This window comes from Xiphophorus hellerii, chromosome 13 (assembly GCF_003331165.1).
Source record: "Xiphophorus hellerii strain 12219 chromosome 13, Xiphophorus_hellerii-4.1, whole genome shotgun sequence".
Taxonomy (NCBI): domain Eukaryota; kingdom Metazoa; phylum Chordata; class Actinopteri; order Cyprinodontiformes; family Poeciliidae; genus Xiphophorus; species Xiphophorus hellerii.
In genome coordinates this window covers 24,274,174-24,281,086 of record NC_045684.1, presented here as the reverse complement: position 1 = coordinate 24,281,086, position 6,913 = coordinate 24,274,174, and positions in this window count along the sequence as shown.

The window sequence follows — 6,913 nt, the reverse complement described above, 5'->3', positions numbered from 1 at the left end:
ACTGTTTTTGAGAAAATGTAAAAATAGTTCAATTCTCTGAAGCGAAAATAAGAATATTATTTAAAAAATACCTACTAAATATTTGAAACCCGTGCAAGTTCTTGACAAAGTTTGACCTTCACACTTAATTGGTTGGAACTCCATCAACGCGTTCATAGAAATGAGCGAAGGACTTCCTCAGCTAAAGATAAGGCTTCTTTATCTCCTCCTTCGCTTCCTGTTCGGTTAAGCTGCTCTGTCCACACAACCCCAACCACCGGCTGACGTCACTCTGAAAGACAGTCAGAGAAACACCTCCAGACCAAAGTCAGCGGAGGTTCTCTCTATTAGAGATAATGAGTTCATGGCTCAGTGAGCTGCAGGTTGAGATGTCCTCTAATCATCAGTCTAGATTTATTCATTCACACACATTCCGGCTGGATTTTAATGCCGTCTTGCGCTGGGAGAAAAGCAGCCATTTTGTGGTGACAGTCTTATCCTGCCACCGCCATCGGCCCCTCCCAACAACCATCTCCTGTCCTCATCCTCCTTCATTCTTCCATTTATGACTTTACCCTCATTCGTCGCTCTCCCTTCCTCTCTCATATACATCGCTAACCGTCCTTTCTTGTTTCTCCCCTCTCGCCGCCCTGACTCTCATTACATCCACTCTCCGAGGTTAGCCGCCTCCGTCTCCCGCTCCACATGAGCTCTTCGCTCTCTCGTTCTGGCCCCGGCCCACCGCCTACCCCTCGCTCCTCCGCTCGTTTGTCACCTCTGCGTCCTGGACTGGCTGGAATGGCCACCTCACCTGGTAACAAGTGAGGAATAATGGAGGGTGTAGAAATCAATGAAAAGGTTGAACCGAATTGACCGTTTTTCACTACTCATAAGCGCGTGCCTGTTAATCATTACTTTGAGCGACTTTCCTTTGCGAAAATATTTGAGATTCTGCTAGGCCTATCAATGTTAACACATGGGATTAATCAAAACGTTTAATGTGCCTATTTATCGCATTACCTATTTTGACCTAACAGCCACTCTCCGGCAGAGGGTTAGTTAGTTCAAAATAAGCGTGTCACACGGTCTTGGACTGCGGTCAACAATGCAAAGTCAGAAACATGAGTGAAAAGATGAGTGAGGAGAGTCAGATTGGTGTGCTCAGCCGCACATTTTGCTTTAAAATCAATCAAACAATCAAATTTTATTTGTATAGCACATTTCAGCAGCAAGGCATTTCAAAGTGCTTTACATCATTACAAACACAGAAACACAAAGCAACATAGAATCAATAATCAAAACACAGCATTAAGTTCCATCAATAAATTTGTACTTGATTACATTTCAAATACAATTCTAAACAGGTGGGTTTTTAGTTGAGATCTAAAATAAGTCAGTGTTTCAGCTGTTTTACAGTTTTCTGGAAGTTTGTTCCAAATTTGTGGTGCATAGATGCTGAATGCTGCTTCTCCTCGTTTGGTTCTGGTTCTGGGGATGCAGAGCAGAACCAGAACTGGAAGACCTGAGAGGTCTGGAAGGTTGATACAACAACAGCAGATCTTTAATGTATTGTGGTGCTAAGCCATTCAGTGATTTGTAAACTAACAACAGTATTTTAAAGTCTATTCTTTGAGCTACAGGGAGCCAGTGGAGGGACTTTAAAACTGGTGTTATGTGCTCTATCTTCCTGGTTTTAGTGAGAACGCGAGCAGCAGCATTCTGGATCAGCTGCAGCTGTTTGATTGATTTGTTGGACAGACCTGTGAAGACGCTGTTGCAATAATCAATACGACTGAAGATGAACGCATGGATGAGTTTCTCTAGATCTGGCTGAGACATTAGTCCTTTAATCCTGGAAATGTTCTTCAGGTGATAGAAGGCCGACTTTGTGACTGTCTTTATGTGGCTCTGGAAGTTCAGGTCAGAGTCCATCACTACTCCCAGGTTTCGGGCTGATCGCTGGTTTTAGTTGTAATAACTGAAGCTGTTCATTGACTCTAGATCGTTCCTCTTTAGGTCCAAAAATAATAACTTCAGTTTTGTTTCTGTTCAGCTGGAGAAAGTTTTGGCACATCCACACATTTATCTGTTCTAAGCATCTGTTCAGTGATTGGATGGGCTCTGAGTCACCTGGTGACATCGTAATGTAGAGCTGTGTGTCATCTGCATAGTTATGGTAGCTAATATTATTTCCTGTTACAACCTGAACTAGTGGGAGCATATAGATATTGAATAAAAGGGGCCCTAGGATTGAACCTTGGGGTACCCCACATGTGACCTTTGACCTCTTTGATGAAAAGTTTTCAATTGAAACAAAGAAATCCCTGTTCTTTATGTAAGATTCAAACCAGTTAAGCACTGGACCGGAGAGTCCGACCCAAGTCTCCAGTCGATTCAGTAATATGTCGTGGTCAACAGTGTCAAAAGCTGCATTGAGGTCCAACAGAACCAGCACTGTGGTTCTGCCACAGTCCGTATTTATATGGATGTCATTGAACACTTTTACGAGGGCAGTCTCTGTGCTGTGGTGAGCACGAAAACCAGACTGGAAGGAGTCAAAGCGGTTGGTTATCGTTAGGAAGCTAGTTAATTGTTTACACACAGCTTTTTCAATAACTTTGCTGATGAATGGGAGGTTGGAGATCGGCCTGTAATTCTGCATTAGTGATTTGTCCAGATTGTTCTTTTTTATAAGTGGTTTGATTACTGCTGTTTTCAAAGCCTGGGGGAAAACGCCTGACGAGAGAGATGAGTTTACTGTTTGAATCAGATCAGCAGCAATAACAGGCAGGACTTTCTTAAAGAAATGTGTGGGTAAAACATCCAGACAGCAGGAACTGGAGCTTAGTTGACTTATAATTTCCTGTAGGGTTTTATAATTAAGTAGTTGGAATTGGGTCATTTTTCCTGTATTTGTTTTGTTTGGGCACAGCATTGGTACTGACTTTAAAACAAACACTTTGGTTAGGAACAGGGAGTTTATAGACCTCGTCTCAGGTTTGACTCCCGTCTTCGGTTTCTTTGACTTAATTAATCTGCCGCCTTCCTGCCAGATTACTGTCAGACACAAGCCACGAGTGCAACAAAACTTCTTAAATGAAAAACACCACGATGGATGTTTGAGTAAAACCGAGCTAGTACTGCAATGACAAATTATCCTTCCACTGAGGCACAACCAGTTTTTAGCTACCATTTTTAAATTATGTTTGAAACAAAATGGCTTATTTGGAAACCTTCCTGAATATGGAAACCTGTAAAAGTAAAACATTTTCTTAAATATTTTTTATATTTCGAGCGTAGAAATTTAAGCAGTGATTAATCTACACAGTGCTATTTTTCAATCAATCGACAGCACTCGTTTTTGCCACCAGATCCACATGAAAAGCTTATAGTGTTGCAAAAAATATCCACTTTTTACGGCGCAAGTGTTCAGACTTGTAATGGTTGAAGGGTGCGCTTGTTGAGGAGATGACAGAAGCGGGGCGCTGAGGCCGCCACGGCAGATTTAAGCAACAACAGATAAACGAGTCAAAGGGGGGGATTGGATGTCGAGCTTTATCCAAGGAAAAGCCCCCGCAGGTCTGGGGTCAGAGTCAGAGGTAGCCCTGTAAGAAGCTGTGAAGATTTAATGCCATTGTTGTTGCTCCGTCTGTACAGGTGAAGCAGATGAAAGCCAGAGGAAAGACTCCACTCAGCAAATCTGGAGATATTTTTAAACCGCCCACCCTGCTTCCTCTTTCTGTTTTTTGTTTTGTTCACTGCCCTGCTTTCAATATGCAATCGTGTGTGAAGTACAGAATTGGAGGAGGGATGGATTTTTTTTTTCACCTGAATGAACATGCTGGATTTTATTCAGAGACATCAGGATAAAGAGAGTTGAATAGTTACCTTGCACTTTACCTTGTGTTGATTTTGATGATCAAAATCGAAACACATTGACGTTTGTGGTTGTAGTAGCAGGACAAAAGTGTAAATCATTTTGCCAGGTGCTATCTACTTTCTAAATCAAAGTTTTTAAATCCTCAAACCATTTAAACAAGCAGCTTCCGGGTTCGTTGAATCCCCATTTTGATCCACATAGCTCCGGCTCTTAAGAACCCAGCCGGCACAAGCGCTTCTTAGTCAGTTTAGAGTATTGATCAGAAGCTTAAATGTGCTAATGAATGTCATATGAATGAGGGAGTTATATTGATCTATCTGGTAGGGACTGATGACACAACATAAAACCTTTTAGTTGTAGTTTTTTTAGGTCCTTGTGTGTTTCTGCCTTTATATTTGACCGCTCTTATTGGCAGAACGTAAAGAGTTTAGTTCCATTCTCTGATTCCCTGACCCATAACCAGCTGTAAGGGATAGCTAACACATTTTATACATTCAGATGCATATTAAAAACAAACAAACATATTTTTACATTTAGATACATGTGTGACCTGATACAGGTTATCATAAAAGGTACCTCTGTCTTTGAGCATACCCCAAATGGCCATTTCTTTTGTTTATACTCTTTAATAATTTCATAAATGATCATAATACATTGTACATAAAGAATAAACATCCCCTATTGGACTTGTTACTACAGATTGGTTAAGATCAATTCAATTTTAGCCATTAAAGAAAGGAACTTGACTTATTGGGCCCTTATGGTTAATTCTGTCTAAACAGGACATTGTGGTTAAAAGGTGAGAGCTAAGAAAACTTTTTACATAAATACTTCATGTTCATGTTAAAATAATTTTGGTTGAGGTTTTAGTTGAGATGATCCAATAGCCCAACCAAATCTGACTCTCTGTACCTTTGTTTAGGCAAAATTTGAGCCAAACATATTATCTACAAAAATATATATTTTAATCTGAGCTGGCTAAAACAGATTGACCAACCTGGACAGCTCCATAGAAAATCCTGTGCTTGGATGTCAAGTGTGTGCAGGAGGCTGAAGAACTTCATTCGCGTGCCGACGATAACTTTTTCATTTTGTTTCTTGATCTATCTCAGGAGACACGTTCTTAACACCCACATCGAGTGACCTTTCCGAGTGCCACAATCAATCTGACGTAGAGGGCGATAAAAGCACAAACGTGCCTGGTGACTGTAATGCTATTGAGCCTGAAGCGGTACATTTCCTGTACCGGTCTAATCCAAGCACACAAACACACACACGCTTAAACACTGCGCTCATCCACCAACTCCATTCCGTATGCTGGCTGCAGTCCAAAGGGGCCCATTTGAGGAGGTGGCAGAAGGCAGGTCTGGCCTAGACTGCTCAGTCACTGTCTGTCTCAAGCTACAGGAGGTGGTTGAACAGCTGCTCAAGGTGAGCATGCAGTCAACGTGAAAATATGGAGCTCAACACTGGAGGAGACCAAAGAAGAGAGAGAGAGAGAAAGAGAAAGAGAAAGATGCAAAACTCAAAAGAGTATTCTCGAATTCGAATTGTCACAGGCACAGAGCGTCAAAGGAAATCGTTGCACCCAGTGACTGTGTGAAGTTTGAGTGCCAACATGTCTGGCGTGATATTAAGGTGCCGTCCTACGAGGGATTCAATGACAGAAACCATTCCAGGAAAAGGAAATTAGCATGATAAAGTAAGTCATTCTGCTCGTCTAATTGTATTGGATTAATTGTAATTCATTGCTCTGCTTTACGTCCATTAATGCTCTGCTCCAGGAGACTTACTCTCTGTTACATCTTTCCTAAGTGAGATGTTTGTATGGATGTATGAAAAGCCTCAGTACGGCTACAATGTGATTTAACTAATCTCATGTTCCTGTAATACAGCGAAGGCTCCTGCATACTCTGGCGTACTCTGATCTCTCTTTGAGCCGCGCAGACTCCGTTCACCCCGTCTGCGGACGGTTGAGATTTCATAGGTGAGCATACAGATTGCCTACATTTCCCACAATCTAAGTGGATACTAGCAAGTATGACGGGCTGGTTGGGTGCCTAGCCTCATTTCTAGCCTTCACACACCTATTAGTGTGGCACAAAGTGGCAGTCTGGCTGATGCTTGTCCTTGCGGCTGCTTGTGCCAACCCTCAACCTAATCAGATTGGTGTCGCACACAAAACAGTTCGATGTGAACACCATTTCCTGCAATTTGCTGTGCGTCAACGAGTGCACGTATGGAGTTATAAAATCGTACCTTTCCGGTACCTTGGCGTTCTCAAAGTGATGCACGCCCAGTTTGCGAGAGCCTTTTAGTCCTAATAATACCCCCAAAAAACTTAGTAACTCCAGTTCCTTTAGGTCAAACTTAAGTTTACATTATTTTGTTTACCAACTGAGGCCTACAAGATGGCTAAATCCCCCCACTTCCCCCACGTATGCCAACACTGTAGATGACAGAATGAGCAAATGTCAAGAACTTTGGATAATCCCATCAAGGCCCTACAAAGTATAGCAACGACTGAGGCCTTTTACTTACAGCATATATTTGTACTTTCAGTTTAAGCAAATAACCAAGAAGCATGGATTTATATCTGAATAACAGAGTCTGTGTTTTATGTACAATCACAACGTCTGTGTTGACATTTTGATGTTCATGGGATAAAACCTGTTCATGAGGGCTAGCATGACTCTGCTATCGTTCACACCCCAAGGTATACATATGAATGAATATATATATATATACAACTGTATATATATATATACTGTATATATATATATACTGTATATATATATACAATATATACAATATATATATATATATATATACTATTTCTATGAAAATATCAATGTCTAATTATGTATTGACACAAAAGAAATAAAATATTTTCAATGCACCGTTGATGTTGGTCCTTTTGTTTACTAGAAAAATAAGCATTTTTGCATTTGACAATAGCTTAGAAGGTGTTCTGTGACTTTCACTCATTTGATAAAAAGTAAAAGATTTTATATTTCTCCTAAAACCTTAAGCACTGCACATCAAAGCAACATA